Source organism: Abramis brama, assembly GCF_963993115.1.
Source record: "Abramis brama genome assembly, chromosome: 1".
Taxonomy (NCBI): domain Eukaryota; kingdom Metazoa; phylum Chordata; class Actinopteri; order Cypriniformes; family Leuciscidae; genus Abramis; species Abramis brama.
Window position 1 is genome coordinate 43,243,747 of NC_139963.1, and position 17,842 is coordinate 43,261,588.

General features: G+C 38.7%; 1 protein-coding gene across 1 annotated transcript in view; it reads left to right on the forward strand.

The window, feature by feature from the left end:
- The first annotated feature begins 2,011 nt into the window (after window positions 1–2,011).
- Window positions 2,012–17,842, forward strand: part of glis2b (GLIS family zinc finger 2b) — a 40,059-nt gene continuing 24,228 nt past the window's right edge. Inside the window, exon 1 of the mRNA XM_084129901.1 lies at window positions 2,012–2,853. The gene's annotated coding sequence lies outside the window, so the exon portion shown is untranslated. The remainder of the gene's footprint in view (window positions 2,854–17,842) is intronic.

Genomic DNA, 17,842 nt, shown 5'->3' on the forward strand with positions numbered 1-17,842 from the left:
TTCAGCTTTGATCACAGGAATAAATTACATTTTAAAGTATATTAGGAAATCATTATTTTAAATTGTAATAATATTTCAAAATGTTTGTGTATATTGTATATGTATACTGTATATTTTCTGTATATTTGATTTTTTTTTTAAAAAGCAGCCTTGGTGAGTAGAAGCATTAAAACAGAAAAACAGAATAGTAATGTTTCCAAACTTTTGACCAGTACTATATATATATATATATATATATATATATATATATATATATATATATATATAGTATTTTAAACAAATACTGTTTGTAGTCTGTAAATAAATTGCCCAGATTTGTTGTTTTTGTGTTCCAGGACTGGAACATTGAGTGTGTTTTGGGAATAATTATGCATAAAATCTGATTAGATTTTAGGTTTAGGAAACCCAATGTACACACACACACTGTAAAAAGTGACTTTGAGGAACCTTATCTGACTTTTGTTGGTGTAGCCTAATCTAGTCAGATTGATTCAGACATATTCAATCAAATTTCTTGACTTAAATAATAAATTATAATATTTTTTTAGATATTACCATAAGAAACACATTTTATGCAGATGACAAAACATCATTCAAATGCCTTGAAATCTGTCAAGCATTTGAGAAAAACATAAAATAACAGAAATGAAAAGAATATGAAATAATTAAAATAATATATATGCTAGAAGCTTTTTTATGATAGAAGCTTTTTACAGTAAATCAACATTATTGTAATACATTAAAACTGCTGCTTATTGAGAGATTCATATTTAATATGTATTTTAATATACATATGTATGTATATTTTATTTATTTTGCTTTTACACATGCTGTTTTATGGAACTCATGTTAGCAGTGCAGCTTTAGACAGGTGCCATCTAGTGGTCATCTAGTTCAGCTCTACTACAATTAAAACTGATTTTGGGAATACATACACAAGACAAGAGGTATATTTTCTGAAGAAAATATTAATTAACAAGGGTAGAATAACTCATTTTAAACCATTAAGATGATAATCTGATGTTAGGTTATTCTATGTAAGGCCCAGTATCAGATTATTAGTGAAGTCCAACTGTAATGGACATGGAATCTGAAGATAATAATATAGATAGTTTAACAAAATGTATATAGCCTAGCCTACTTACAAATAAAATGCCCTTCAGTATCCTTTCAGCTCAAACCCAATACTTCAATTTACATGCAAGGAGAAACCTCAGCATCTGCACATGCAGGCGCAAATAACACACACACACACACACACACACACACACACACACACATGCACGCACACACGCACAAAAACATACACACACTGTAAAAAAAGTGACTGAGAAACTTTATCTGAATATCTAAAATGACGTCTGTTGTCCTAATGTAGTCAGATGCTTAATTTGATTGATTCAGACATATTAAATCAAATACATTGACTTAAATAATAGCCTACCTAAATTAAAAATCAAAATCAATAAATTGCACATGCAGCTGACAAAAAAATAAAAAAATAAAAAAATAAGAATGAAAAAGTCAATGTAATTTGCACGTAAATAGTAAATATTTTTTTAAAAACATTTTTTCACTTTATATTAGCCTACATTACAGTTAGTTCTACATTTGTTATTATAATTTTGTATTAGATTTTATAGAAAACATGTAGAAAATATTATTTACCTATTATAAAACATTTTTTTAACATGATTATATATTTGGTCAAGTGTTTTATATAATATAACACCAATAAAGAAACAAAGAGAGCGTTTTTAATTTATATCATATTATGAATTATCTGAAAGAAATTAATTAAGAGCGTCCACTATGCTAGACCAAAATGAATAGATCTAAGGAAAAGGGGTCTAAGGAGGTAATGTTTATTAAAGCTTCGGCGATAAAAAAAAGCTTTATTACCATGCCAATAAAAATCTTGAGAGCGCTGGAGGGAGGGAGGGGAGTTAGTTTGGATGTGAGCCCAGGCCGGCCTCCTCCTCCTCGGCTTGTCTGGATGGGGCGGAGCAGCACACATGCGCTGAGCTGGCAGAGTCACAGTCAGTCAGGGCTGATCCCTCCGCCCGCTGCGCCCGAGGAGAGGAGAGGAGACACGGACAGGCTCGCGTCCGGGGTGCTGGAGACCCACCTCACCGCTCACAGTCTCCAAAGACAACGCGAAGGCCCCAGGACTGGAAAACGACCTGAGGAAACCGCAAACCCGACACGGCGACACACCATCCGGACACGAAGCTGAAAAGGGGGACGTCTCCTCTCCATCGTCTTTGCGCACGACCACCCATTAAAAACCCCTCTGGACCAGCGCCGCCAGAAAGCGATGCACCTTGATGTCAAGACAACGATCACCACGATCCATTTTTTGTTTGTTTGTGTGTGTTTTTTTCTTTCTTACAGTGCATAATTCTTAAGCTGTCATTCCAGGGTCGATAAAAAAAAACAAAAAACAAAAAAACAGTACGGACACTGTTCTTGGTGTTGACACGCATGCATTCAACGGGTTTCTGCTTCATGAGAATATTCTCATGGCCTGAAACTGACATAAACTATCGATCCAGCGCATTCACTCTGGATTGACGGCTTCTTATTCCTCGCAAGTCTTTAGTTTTCTGCTTTTTCCGAACACTGTCATGTGTGTCCAGACAACAGTCTGATGGTTTCAGACAGCAGTAGATTATTCAACCACTGGTGACAGTGTCTTACAGGTCCTTCTGCAGACATCTGCTGGGCCTTCCTTAAAAAACTGAGGCATTATTTTGCAACCCAAAGGAATTGGAGCAAACATTCCCCCTGGAAAGTTTAAGGTGGAGACCAGTGCTGGGCCAACAGCATATATCCAGGAGGTTTTTACAGAAGGTAAGTCAGTCTAATGAACTCGGATGGCACGGCAACCTTACATCATTGGTCTCATCTCGTGCCAATATAAGCATGCATATTTAGTTTTGTCCACTGAGCACGGTCAGTTAGGGTAGCATAAAGACCCTGACCTATTTTCCAAGAGTGTGTTATGCCATGGTCTGTTTGATTTCTCAAAAGTTGACGCCTGAAGTGCCTCCAAAGAATGAGAAACGGGGCTTCCACTAATGCACTTCAATAGCAGACAGCCTGTCTGGAAGCACGTTGTAAACCTAGCATCATGTGATAAGTTTGTTTTCTTTTGGAGTGCTTGACTGATGCAAATAAAATACTTCTTTTGGGGAAGGACTCATGCGTGAAATATAGACCGGAAAGCTAACGTGTTTGCATCCGAATATGATGCATTCTGGCAAAGTTACTGTTATTGTCCATAGTGCTTTAGGCCTGGACATAAAGCAGCCATCATCCAATTAGGCAATTCCAGTGTCCCTGCGCTTAATTGTGAGCACATTGAGATGTGTTTTGGAACGGAGCCCGTCCTCATTGGCTGCTACACATGGGGCCATTGATAAAGAAGATGCCTGCCAGGACATAGTTAACCAAGGGGGGCATCTCACACCATGGGACAAAAACCAATAAAGGTTGTGCATGGGGCGGTTTGATTAAATCTGGTTTACCTGCATGCGTTTGAGATTAATGATTGCCTTTATTTAAACCCAAGCCTGTGTAGTTTGTGCAATGGTTTGCATGACACTTGACCTCTTCGTGTTATGTTTTATAACCTGCTTTTTTGTTTAGAATTACATAAAATCACTGTTCATATTCTTGATAAATGCACCGAGATGTCCCTAAAGTGGCCCAATCTTGCCAGATGTCATTCCTTGGTGAAATCCAGTCCTTTAACCTGACAGATAGTCAATCTCATACTCTTACGTGTGTGTGTGTGCACAGCTTTCTGCCGTATGCTGCAGTGCAAACATCTCATGTTATTGCCATCGAGTCCTCACTTCACCGTATGTTCGGCTCCAGCTGTGCGTGCTGGCGTTGACTTGTGTTTTTGCGGTGCAAACCGACAGCTCTGCGATAGGACTGTCTGTTTCACGATATGCTCTAAGAAAAAAAGAAAAAACACTTCTGGTTCACATATGAAGTGAAGCTCCTCAAGCTAAAGCAGAGCTGAACGTTGCAGAAATCTGAGATCTTGGCACACAGAGGCTTTGGCGTACTTTTGTGAGGGGTCTGGCCAGTGAATATACCGCTTGTTCCTCTCGATGCTCAGGATGGTTTGCCAAATATGACCCACCCTGAAGCGCTTCTGTGAATTACACCCATTACGCTCTCTAATGCTCAGTGACTAAAGAGGGGCCCCCGGTCTGGTCTTTACTCAAACGTGGGGCCAAATGGAAAGAATACGCCGAGGCTTAGGACACGTTCTTATGCGTGCACGCTGCAAGGCCTAAACACAACATTTGACAAAAGACCAAAAGAAGTGCTTGGCTTTAGCTAGCGTTTGAAGATGTTTGGGAGGGTTTTACCCATGAATCAATGGAACGCCAGCACCATCATCAAACGCTGAGTCTATAAAACTCCATAAAGAACAAAAAAACTCCATAGAATTTGCGCGCTATATTCAAAGTCCTATATGATAGCATTGTGTGAGAAACAGATCAATATTTAAAGGGTTAGTTCGCCCATTCTGCCATTTACTCATCCTCATGTCGTTCCAAACCCCTATGGTTTTCTTTATTTCTTCTGTGGAACATAAAAGTAGATATTTAGAGAAAAAAAAGTTTAAGCCTTTTTTTTTTTGTCCATACAATGAAAGTCAATGGGGTCCAGTCAGTGTTGTTTGGAATCCAGATGTATTCTTTAGAGTTCCACAAAAGTCATACAGGTTTGGAACAACTTTTTTAAGGGTTAATTATCCCATTTTATTTAAACATAGAAAGTCAAAACTTGTCATGCCAAGTTTGGAGTCAAGGACAAGATATGCGAGAGCCAATGATCAATCATTGATGCTAAACTTGGTGCACATATATAAATATAGTGCACAAGCATTTTTTGGACTGTGTCAGTCACAGTCAACATTATGATGAAGAGAACTCTGGACATTCAGCATAACCAGAGCCGGACAGTAACGGAGTACATTTACTTGAGTACAGTACTTAAGTACAATTTTGAGGGATCTGTACTTTACTCGAGTATCATTTTTGGGGAGTACTCATGACTTTACTCAAGTACATTTGAGAGGCAAATATTGTACTCTTTACTCCACTACATTTCTATCCATAACTGTGAGTACCCGTTACTTCTTCTAAAAAAAGGAAAAAAGAAACATCTCGGAAACCCTCAATTTGTTGTTTCCCTCTAAAATGTGATTGGATTGTGCAGGCGCCACTGATTGGGACAGCCTATCAGCAATCACCTTCAGCTTTCCGCCAAAGTCAACTCCATGGTCAGATTTAGATAAGAGACGAAACCATGGACGAAACAATGGATGAAGACCCAGCAGGTCCATCCCGGGAGTATTTTTTCTCCCAGGATGGTAGGGGAAGACTCATGAATATTCATTAGTGAAGTCATCCCTGATTGGTCTTAACCCCAGTGACGGGTAGGTTTAGGGGCGGGGTTAGGGAGGTCATAAGACCCCCAGTGACGGGTAGGTTTAGGGGTGGGGTTAGGGGTAGGTCATCAGACCAATCAGGAATGACTTCCCTAATGAATATTCATGAGTCTTCCCCTACCATCCTGGGAAAAAAAATATCGCATCCCGAACCTCGCCAGACTATTTCAATTTTCTGAACAAGTTAATGATAGTTTTCGCTTCAAGTGTTTGCTGTGTTTACCAATGTAAGCACTGTGGCAGTAGTAATGCAATATTTAGAAAATGTACTCTTGTACTCATGATACTCGGAGTACTTTTAAAAACAAGTACTTTAGTACTTTTACTTAAGTAGACATCTGACTGTAGTACTTTTACTTGTACTTGAGTAAAATTTAGCAAGGGGTATCTGTACTTTTACTCAAGTAATGAAGCTGTGTACTCTGTCCACCTCTGAGCATAACATCTTCTGAAAGAAATTAGATCAAGAGTAGATGATAACAATTTATAATTTTGAGTGAACGGTTACTTTTTATTTGTGTCATTTTTTCTTCGTAACTGCTAGTCTGCACACCAAAAGTACATTCTTGGGTGTCTCTGTTGGTTGTTAAATATCTAGTAGCACCAAGTAATTGCTTTATTGTTTGTTTTTTTTATTGTTTTTTAAGCCACAATTGAACAACCCTTTAGGTATTTAGAGGCTACAACCCATACAGGCATTCAGCCTTAACAATGACACCCGTGATCCTCCACGTGGGCTAGATTTACAACCTCAGGAGAGTTCTGCAATGGAATTGAGAGTATTGAGAGTATGAGATGGTTTTGGTGATAGGAATTTCAGATGGTCTTCTGCATTACTTCAGGACAGAGACAGCTGACATCCACTTGGAATAAATGTTTAGCATTTGCTAAAAGGTGGGAGGAGGGTCTGGGGAGGTCAGTGCGGCTGGGAATTTAACAAAGACTGGAGAAAGAGTCCTGGAACGTGGAATTCCTCACGGAAACGATCAGAGATTGCAGAAACATTCTGGGTTCTAGATGAAAAACAATAAAGTAGCGTAATGCAGTGCTTTCTAAAATAATTTCCTTTGTAAACATTTATTTTGTTTAAAATAGTTTGTATAAATAACAAAAGCAACTTTTACTTATTTCAACACCTCCTAATCTAGTTGTCTAATTTGCAGCGCATTTCAGTATTTGGTTACGTCTCTGTATTTGGTTGCGTTGTGATTATTTGCAGTGCGTTTCTGTATTTGGTTGCCTTGTGAGTATTTTCAGATTGTTTAATTTGGTTGCGTTTCTGTATTTGGTTGGGTTTCTTTCTTTGGTTGCGTTGTGAGTATTTGCAGTGTGTTTCTGTATTTAGTTGTGTTTCTGTATTTGGTTGTGTTTCTGTATTTGGTTGTATTGTGAGTATTTGCAGCGTGTTTCAGTATTTGGTTGCATTGTGAGTATTTGAAGCACGCTTCTGTATTTGGTTGAGTTGTGAGTATTTGTAGCGAGTTTCTGTATTTAGTTTTGTTGAGTATTTGAAACATGTTTCTGTATTTGGTTGTGTTGAGTATTTGCAGTGTTTCAGTATTTGATTGTGTTGTGAGTATTTACAGTGCGTTTCTGTATTTGACTGTGTTTCTGTATTTGGTTGCGTTTCTTTGTTTGGTTGCGTTGTGAGTATTTTCAGATCGTTTCTGTATTTGGTTGAGTTGTGAGTATTTGCAGTGTTTCAGTATTTGATTGTGTTGTGAGTATTTACAGTGCGTTTCTGTATTTGGTTGCATTTCTGTATTTGCTTGCATTTCTTTGTTTGGTAGCGTTGTGAGTATTTGCAGTGTGTTTCTGTATTTGGTTGCGTTTCTGTATTGGGTTGTGTATCTGTGTTTGGTTGCATTGTGAGTATTTGCAGCGTGTTTCTGTATTTGGTTGCGTTTCTGTTTTTAGTTGTGTTTCTGTGTTTGGTTGTGTTGTGAGTATTTGCAGTGTGTTTGGTTGTGTTGTGAGTATTTGCAGTGTGTTTCTGTGTTTGGTTGCGTTGTGAGTATTTGCTGTGTGTTTCTGTGTTTGGTTGCGTTGTGAGTATTTGAAGTGTGTTTCTGTTTTTGGTTGTGTTGTGAGTATTTGCAGTGTGTTTCAGTGTTTGGTTGCGTTGTGAGTATTTGCTGTGTGTTTCTGTGTTTGGTTGCGTTGTGAGTATTTGCTGTGTGTTTCTGTGTTTGGTTGCGTTGTGAGTATTTGAAGTGTGTTTCTGTTTTTGGTTGTGTTGTGAGTATTTGCAGTGTGTTTCAGTGTTTGGTTGCGTTGTGAGTATTTGCTGTGTGTTTCTGTGTTTGGTTGCGTTGTGAGTATTTGCTGTGTGTTTCTGTGTTTGGTTGCGTTGTGAGTATTTGCATTTCAAAATGATGAATTGATGAATTTATTTTTTCTTAATTTGCTGGTGTTTTTTCTATTTGCAGTGTGTTGAGCTCTCTTGGCCACGTTCAAATTTCTATTAGAAATATTTATGTAGCAGCGTTAACCAGTTCTCTGTTATACGTCAAGTATAGTCTTATACAAATAAAATTTAAAAACAAATGAAAATATAAAATACTTTGCTTGATTTACGATGTGAAAACTTGCCATCAAAGTCGGTGAAAAGACTTATCTATAATCCTGGCATTGTATTTAACATATTTTGTTGGCTCTATGACAAATTGCTTTTGTTCCACTTTTGTAAGTCGCTTCGGATAAAAGCATCTGCTAAATGCATAAATGTAAATTTAAATGCTTATTGTAATTCTGGAAAACCCCATTTTTAAATGCTTGGAAATGCCACAAAATGCTGCTTTAAAATCATTTGTGCAAAAGAGATACAGTAAAGAGCCCCAGTCCAGTACAGAGAGACCCTGAGTCAGAGGCTCGGTGAGACCAGTGAAACCACCCTCTCTCGCTGGGCTTGGACCATGCATTTTTCTGCAGTTAAACTGCAACCACTAATCACAGCGTGGCCTCACCGTTTCCTCTTGGAACGCTTCGCTCATGTCCTCCCTGCTGCGCAGAGCCTGGTCCCGCCCCAGCCCGAGGACCCATCGCTCTCTCTCTCCCCCCACTTCACCTTCACGGGACACGGGAGGATGGTCCACGCCACCCGTCCCTGCGTCTCTGAGCCGCCAATGGCCTGGGCTCCGGTGCAAACCATTCCAAAATAAACAGACTGCGTCCACACCGCTCACTTCTCTCCACTTTCTGTTTTCTTTAATGCCTCTCAGCCACATACTTTCTTCTCACGACCACTGCAACAAAATGAGAGGAAGTTTGACAGAAAAATGAACAGAACAGGACAAGAAACCCAAAAGAAATCCTTAGGTCAAAGGTTATACATTTTAAACATTTATGAAATTGACCTGAATTTGATTTGAAGAAAAATTAGCCAGCAAGAGTGTGCACCTCATGGGATGCACTATTGAATAAGCTAGTTGATGAATGTCTAGGGCGAGCAAAGCTTAAATCTAGACAAAATAGAAGCTCTTATAAGAGAGTTTAAGTTTAACACGTTTCGGTCAGTAAATTCCCAAACTTCCACTTGAATTCCAAACTTTGAGGTCTTGGCTATTCTTCTTAGATGGCGAATATAGTACTAGTAAAGAATGAAAAGGTGTGTGCAAATTTGTCTGGTTGCGTATATCGGCATCGGCTATTGAATAACTCACATTGATCGGATCGACCACTCGTAAAGTTCAAGAATCGTGAGAATGGTTTAAGCCTTTGCTGCATGACTCTGAATTTGCAGAGCCACATCACCACAATTGTTTTCCAACTGTAAGCTGTTAGCAATAAGCTGCACACTGGATCATACTGGGCCAAAGGCTTCAGCAGTTAAACTGGAGGCACAGCTGGTTATTATTATTTACTTGCAAAGCCAACAGCTTTGGATCTTCCAGTACAGCCACAATAACGCAACTGGAACACAATAAGCGAATAAGAAGTGAGCTGTATGAAAAGAAAAAGAGGGCAGGGAGGGAGTTAAAGCATTTCAGAAAAAGTAACAAGGCTCTCTCAAGTCTGGGCCTGGGCTTGGCTCCGTGTCCGGGCAAATCCATTCCCGTCAATGTGTGTGAGAGTCCGGGACTGCCGCCTTCTTTCCATGATCTCCTGTTACCCACAGTTACTCTAGAGTTGTACATCACGAGTGGCACGTCTTAAGCCCGAAAGAACGATGAAGCTAACGTTAATGCGTTCTGCCTCATTATAAAGTGATCTGAGGATACAACTCTTTTCCAGTTCTCCTGTCCCACTGCTCTCGTATCTCTCTGTTAACTTTGGCACACGGCTGAGGCTGTTGAATGGGAATCTTTGGTACTTTCTGTAAATTCTACAGTGAATCGTAACTCTTTGTCAGATTGTACTCTACCATGAAACACGGGAGTGATAGATTTTGGTTAAGAAGCGCACGAGTTCAAGAACTGTAAAAGCTTCAATGCAACTTTGTTTGTGCACTGCAACACAACTTATGAGATTAAGAGACACTATTGATTACTTAGGAGGAATTTAACCTGGTTTTGGAAACTTGGAGCTTGGCAATACATATGGTGTCTGACTTAGGAAAACTGACATCTTCTCCCTTTATTCAAATATTGTGCAATTGTTGTTGGAGTCAGTTGTTGAATTTGTGATAATGCAAAGCAAGAGATGAAATATTAATAACTGATATTGTTGTATTCAATATGTTTTTTCTTGTGAGCTTTTTGTTTCTCTAAGCATTTTTTAGCATAGTAAAATAAAACCTGGAGCTGTAGTTTGCCTTTTTTGGCAAATCATTTTGTCAGATAAATATTTTAACCAAGTTTAGTGTTTTGTTCTTCCCTCATATTTGAAATATTATATATATATATATATATATATATATATATATATACAATAGCCTTTTAATGATCATCAACATTGATATTTATGCTTTTACTCTAAAACAATTTAAAATAAACCAACTAAACGGTACTTGTAGATTCAGAATGTTTAGTATTGTTTAATATAAGAACTAAAACAGGTAAAAGTAAAAAAAAAAAACATTTAATTTTCATTTATATCCGCCAATATAATAACAAACAATGCTAAACAGCAATATTTAGCAACATATACTAGCGTTCCAAAGTTTGGGGTTGGTAAGAATCTATAATTTAAAACAAAAAAAATGCCATGCAGAATCTTTTGTGAAATTTTTTGATGCAAACGAATAGTTGAATCAGAGTTAAGTTGACTCTAAAATGAGTTTGAAGTGATTCACAGTGAATTAATAAATCCAACTCGCTGCTTTTGCTCCTAAAGAGACTTAAAATGAGTCTGAATTGCCAAATAAAAAGTCCAGTAAAATCACTGTGATATTCTTTGTATTGTTTAATTTTATATCTCTAGAAATATCATCATGACTAAAACATCTATTTTTATGCATCACCAAACCTATAGTACCACAGCGGTAATACCATGTTATTCTTTGACTCTTGATTGGAGTACCATGTGAATACCATGGTATATAAATATGGTACAGTACCGCAGTACACATTCGGTTCAACAAAGGCCTTTAACTTGAGCTGCTAGCCTCTGAAATGTACATTTATCCACAGACAACTGCGCTGCATTATTTGTTGTTTTTGTTTTGTTCCCATTGCACACCAAACTCTCACTGCATCCATCACACCGAGATGATACCTCTCAGGTACACTACTCACACTGCCTATCTATCGCTCTGTCCATTGTTTGCTCTCTCTGATGGAGATTGAAGATGAAAGACCCTTGTTTCTGGAGGAGCCTGCCGCTCAGCTGAGCTGAGTCAAAGAAACAGAGGGAGATAAAGGGTGAGAGAAAGAGGGAAGGAGGGGGAAAATCCTGTCATGTTGACCTTGTCTGGCTGCCAGGGATGGGATGGGATGGGAGGGGGGGAGTATTGAGGGGAGGGCGGTCTTGCTTTGAGAAAACAGGCGCCCCATGTGAGGGGAACGAGAGAACACAGGCATACAGTGAGGCTGGCAGAGACACAGAAGGAAAGAAGAACAGAGGCAGAGAGAAAAGAGAGTGTGTGTGTGCAGGTGCCTGAGAGGGAAAATAGGTAGAAGATCAGCAACGAACGACGATGTATTTTAATTGCAATAAACATTCATTTAAGGTTTTCAGGGCCACATCATGGTCCTGCGAGGTCATTTTGGACCATTTGGTGGTTTTGAGATGCATGGCTCGAAGATTTAAATTAAAAAGTTGTGTGGTTTGGGTCATGGTATACAATATAGTTTTTTAAAAACTTTTGGATTTTAAGTAACCCAAATATGATGAAAAGAACAAAGGCAGCCATATATTCTCATGGATAAAGGCCTAGTGCTTGAGAAAACAGACAACTTTTGTTTGCAAAATTAAATAATCGTCCTTTATATTGTTACTGTACTGAAGCAAAAGCAATATATTGTCTATTAAAATATTGTCTTGCCAAAAATATGGCATCTTAAAATGTATTATTCATTATCTTACAAATAAAGAAATGAATATAATATATAAAATGTATTTTAAAAGTCTAAACGTATAATAATACAAATCTTAAATATTTATTAAATATGTATTGACAATTTTTTCTACCTTCTATTACATTTTGTAGATGTACAGTATAACCCCAAATAAAGACTTAAAACTAAAAAAATAAATAAAACACATTTCTTATGATCCCCAAGATCAACAAAGGCAAGGAGAAGCTCACTAAGAAAGATGCAACATAAATACAAACCATTATTCATAAATTTAGGAAAGACAGATTAACAACTATATATTTTCCACAATACTAGATTTGTTTTATTTTATTTCTGTTAAAAACTAAAGCTGTCAATTAAATAAAATAATTAATCGCATGATTTCTGAATGAAACAGTAATGTAATATGAAAAAAGCAAATGTGGTTTTTTTTTTCTCCTTAAAACGGCAGTGAACCAAAGACAGTCTCAAAAACACGGTTTGAAATCGCTGGTGTTTCTGACGTCACAAACTACCTTGTAACCAATCAGATCAACGTGTGATCGTCAACGAGTGGATCTCTGAGCTGGAGTGAGTGAGTGGAGGCGGGGCTCATTTGCATATTCATAGAACTGCGTATACTAAATATATATAATATATATAATATTCATTTAAGCTCACATTTTACCCTATAAAAACATTGTTTACTTGCATATCATGTGACCATTAACCTACATCAGAAAACCATGAATATGCAAATGTGTTGTTAAATTATAAAAATATTACCTTTAAATCTCAGAGGGTGCTATTAAGTAAATATTTTAGGTCAAAGGGGTTCGGCGGATGAAATGTTTCTGGGTTAAACAACTACCAGCATGACTTAACATCACTTTAATTTGTCATCTAATTACATTGTTTTGTTCTGAGTTCCTTCATCTTCCTGTTTTCTTTCCACCGCAGTGTGTTTTGGTTTCAAGGTCTGAACACCCGCCCAGCCTCTCACTCCTGAACAGCTCCTCGTTCCCAGAAACCTTCCCGTCGCCTCCAGCCCGGCACACAGGTGTCCATCAACATGCCGGAGGAATCCTGGCCAAATTAAAAAATCACCACAAATACTCTATCATGTGCACTGCCGGGATCCTGACACCACTGATGTCCCTTGAGAGGCCAGGCGGCTAAGAGTCATATCTATCAAATTACGCTTGATTTCGGCTTAACAGCTTCCTGCGCCTATGCCACACTGCAAAAAAAAATATTTCTGACTTGTTTTCCAGTACAAATATGTAAATGATATCCATCTTGATATCACTCTTAAATCAAGATTAAAATGATTTGAGGTTAGTCTTGTTTTCTGAAAAATGTATCAAAATTAAGTGAGTTTATGTTTAAAAAAAGAAAGAAAATATCTGCCATTGGGGGCAGAAAAATTGACTTAAATCGAGACCCCATTGGCAGATATTTGTACTTGTTTTAAGCATAAAGTCACTTAATTTTGATATTTTCTTTTTTTCAGAAAACAAGACTCAATGGCCTGGTTTCACAAACAGGGCTTAGATTAAGCCAGGATTAGGCCTTAGTTCAAATAGGACATTTAAGTGGCTTTTATAAACATGCCTTTGAAAAAAACATTACTGGTGTGAATCTTGAGACAAAACAATGGCAGACATATTTTAAGAGATATCAGAGCAAGTTGCTTTCAGTTAAAACAGCTCAAACATGCATTTTAGTCTGGGACTAGCTAAGCCTTGTCTGTGAAAATGGGCAAATATCAGTCATTTTTGCTTTTCAAGTAAATGTATCTTGATTTAAGAATGTTTAGATATTTTACTGAAAAACAAGAGTTATAATTTTTTTTTTTTTTTTTTGCAGTGAGTACATGGGCTTTTTAGTCTTTTTTAGTTAGTTTTTTTGCCTCCTATAATATTCCGATTGAGGAAATGAGGAAATGAGAGCGAGTCTGAGACGGCACCTCCCGAAGTTTGAAGTATATCCACTGCGCCCAGTGTTGGCCCGAACTCAAAGTGCAGCCTTCCTGCTGTATGTTTTATTCCTCTTATAAAAGCAAGAGCCCCTCGAGTGGCTAAGCTCACGCTTGTCATGACATTCGCCCTCGGCGTCGCTGCAGAGAACTGAAATATGGCAGAAGGTCGTTGCCCAACGTGCCGAGTTTCCATGCGCTCGTTAGCTCCCGTAAATCTGCGGCTCGGAGTCTGTTAACGCTGTGAGATGGAAGGGAACGCCAGACCCTCGCTCTACGCCCAGACATTTGCCACCCCACCCAAAGTGTTGAGGCACGGTTTTGCTTTTCTAGACGGGACAATCTCAAACAGACCTCAAACATCTTGAGTTTCTGGACAATTTCATGTGTATTTAAAGTTAGGTAAAGGTTAGTTCACTCAAAAATGAAAATCCTGTCATCATATACTCACCCTCATGTCATTCCAAACCTGTATGGTTTTCTTTCAGTCTGTTGTGATTGGTCTACTCTGCTTTGATTGGTCAGATTGCCCAGTCTGTTGTGATTGGTCTACTCTGCTCTGATTGGTCAGATTGCCCAGTCTGTTGTGATTGGTCTACTCTGCTCTGATTGGTCAGATTGCCCAGTCTGTTGTGATTGGTCTACTCTGCTCTGATTGGTCAGATTGCCCAGTCTGTTGTGATTGGTCTACTCTGCTCTGATTGGTCAGATGGCCCAGTCTGTTGTGATTGGTCTACTCTGCTCTGATTGGTCAGATGGCTCAGTCTGTTGTGATTGGTCTACTCTGCTCTGATTGGTCAGATGGCTCAGTCTGTTGTGATTGGTCTAATCTGCTCTGATTGGTCAGATGGCTCAGTCTGTTGTGATTGGTCTGGCTCAGTCTGTTGTGATTGGTCTACTCTGCTCTGATTGGTCAGATGGTTCAGTCTGTTGTGATTGGTCTACTCTGCTCTGATTGGTCAGATGGCTCAGTCTGTTGTGATTGGTCTACTCTGCTGTGATTGGTCAGATGGCTCAGTCTGTTGTGATTGGTCTACTCTGCTCTGATTGGTCAGATGGCTCAGTCTGTTGTGATTGGTCTAATCTGCTCTGATTGGTCAGATGGCTCAGTCTGTTGTGATTGGTCTGGCTCAGTCTGTTGTGATTGGTCTACTCTGCTCTGATTGGTCAGATGGTTCAGTCTGTTGTGATTGGTCTACTCTGCTCTGATTGGTCAGATGGCTCAGTCTGTTGTGATTGGTCTACTCTGCTCTGATTGGTCAGATGGCTCAGTCTGTTGTGATTGGTCTACTGCTTGCAGCACATGTCAGAAACGATTCAAGCTTGAGTCCTCATCCTGTGGAAGTTCATCAAAGTGGATTTGCTTTCACAACGCAGAAAAATATGCATCTTCTCAACATGATAACAACACAAACCAAACTCTTCCAGTCTCAGTTACAACTACAGTGTTTAAGAGTCAAAGTAGACGTTGTTCACGGGCAGTCAATGAATAATTGCTAATTTATGTTACCAATTTTTTTTTTTTACAAACTTAAGTAGGTTCATATGCAGTAGGAAGTAAGAATGTAATTACTGACGACTCGTTTCAGGCAGTTCAGAATCGGATCTTTCTTTTAGGAGACTATAACTCAATTTATCTGCACTTTGATCTTTGACATTTTGCAGAGCTTTTACATTCACAAACATCTGTATTACTCACTACATGAAAGGTAATATCTGAAAAGGCATTAATAGGGGCACGTTAAGAAAATATTAGCGAATTTTCCAAGAATTGGAACATTCTTACGAACTGTTTAGAATGTAATGCTCTTTAAGTTTCTTTCTTAAGAAGATTTTGTGATTCCAGCCCCTGGACTCTGTTGACATGAATTGTATGGATTAAAGCAGCCAAAACATTCTTCAAATTATCTTCTTTTGTTTTCTGCAAAAGAAAGCAAGCAACATGGGTTTAGAACGACATGATGGTGAGTAAATAATGACAGAATTTTTAATTGTTGGTTGAACTTTTAACAGCTCCCAAGTTTTCATGCACTCACTGACCTGTTCATCTGACTATTGCATGTCTGCACAGGCTGTGTGGTGACTTTAGAATATTGTTTGATTGCACGCAGAGGAATGCTGTGTTTTCGTAGGTAGGCTCCACGTGGAGTCTCAGCAGAGAGTGGAAAAAGTGAGAGTGTGTGTGTATGCTTCCAGGACTTAGCCAGGTGCCAATCCCCCGGCATTCCTGCGCTGACCTCGAATGCTTTTTCCCTCCGCCGCCTCCAGGGGAGGTCTGTCTCAGCAGGGCTGAGCGGGCTAGGTCGAGTCAAGGGGTGGATCTGAGGAACAATCAACAGAAATATGCACAAACAACACCATAAACTGACCATAATCGCACTCTCCATCTACGCTGAGGTCTGTTAGAGTTCACCAGTGAGTGGAGAGATGGGGTCTGTGCAGTCAAAGGCCGTTCGTAAGCTGTTTTTAGAAGTTCAACAGTTCACTGCAGAAATGTAGAATAGAAAAATGGAGAGAATGGGTTCTGCTTCAACTGCATGGAGCCGGCGAGCATACTGTCACATTTCTGTCTTGAAAAAATATGCATTTTTCCCTCAAACATCCAGATTTTAGGGAATTCTTTTGGGAATTCTTATGGTTTAAAGTTTACATGCACTTTAAAGGTTTGATTTCAGTTGGACTATTTTTTCTATTTTAGTATTATTTCTTTATATGCTATAATATGTTAAATTTTATTTAATTTTTTTTAATCATTTTTGTGTAATTTAAAGAAATGGGATGGGATCATTCTCTGATACTTTTGCATCTTTTTTTAACAAGCTTAATGCTAGGCACTATTCACTGCCATTATATGGATGAGCGCAAGCGGGACGTTTTTAAAAAATTCTCCTTTTGTAGACCATGACAGAAAGAAGGGCATATGGCATTAGAAGAATACCAGGGTGAGTAAATAGTGAAATGTCATTTTAGAGTGAACTATCCCTTAGTAAAGTAAAGCTAACTGCAGACTAGGATATACATTTTCTAGAGAACGTTGTAGTCAGGGAAAGATCTTGTCTGGTTTACCATATTGTGCGTTCCACTTCTCTGAGATTACATTCTTGTCTATTAAGGAGAAAATCAAGTTTTTAATGTTGTTTATATGTCCATGTGGTGTTTTTAAGACAAACCATGTCCAAATTCATAAGTCAACACCATTGCTGAGTATTTTCTCCTTAAAACGGCAGTGAACCAAAGACTCAAAAACACGGTTTGAAATCGCTGGTGTTTCTGACGTCACAAACTACCTTGTAACCAATCAGATCAACGTGTGATCGTCAACGAGTGGATCTCTGAGCTGGTGTGAGTGAGTGGAGGCGGGGCTCATTTGCATATTCATAGAACCGCGTATACTAAATAAGGCGAGGCTGTAGAGTTACATTCAAACTATTTTAAGACATGAAGAATTTTAAGGAAAAAACATTTAAATATGTCATTTTGGTGATCAAAGATGAGTTTTAAGGGATAACATTATTGACTACAAGGGGACTTTAAGAGTAAGTCACGCTCCTCAACCTTTGAAGAAAAGCAAACTATATGCCACCCTCATGCTTGAACGCTAAAAACCATCTACTTCTATCCTAAAAGCACAAATTAGCAAAGAAATACTAACCACAAGCAAACAATGAGCTCTTAATATGAGCTGTCTCATTTCTGTCTGGCTCTCACCATTCCAGACCCCTGCTTTTCTTTTTCCTACTCTTTGGTGCTCTCTTCCCAATGCACTTTTTATTCGTTTCAGACGGCGAGAGAAATGCAGACCGCCCTGCCCTGCTAGCACTCTCCAGGCCCTGTTATTGCACGCAGGAGTCTGCGGATTGCATCACTGTTTGTGGCTGGAGGCGGCAGGAATCAAAACGGATTGAGGGAGAGGAGGGAGAGGGGAAAGGAGGAGAGAGAGAAAGAGACACC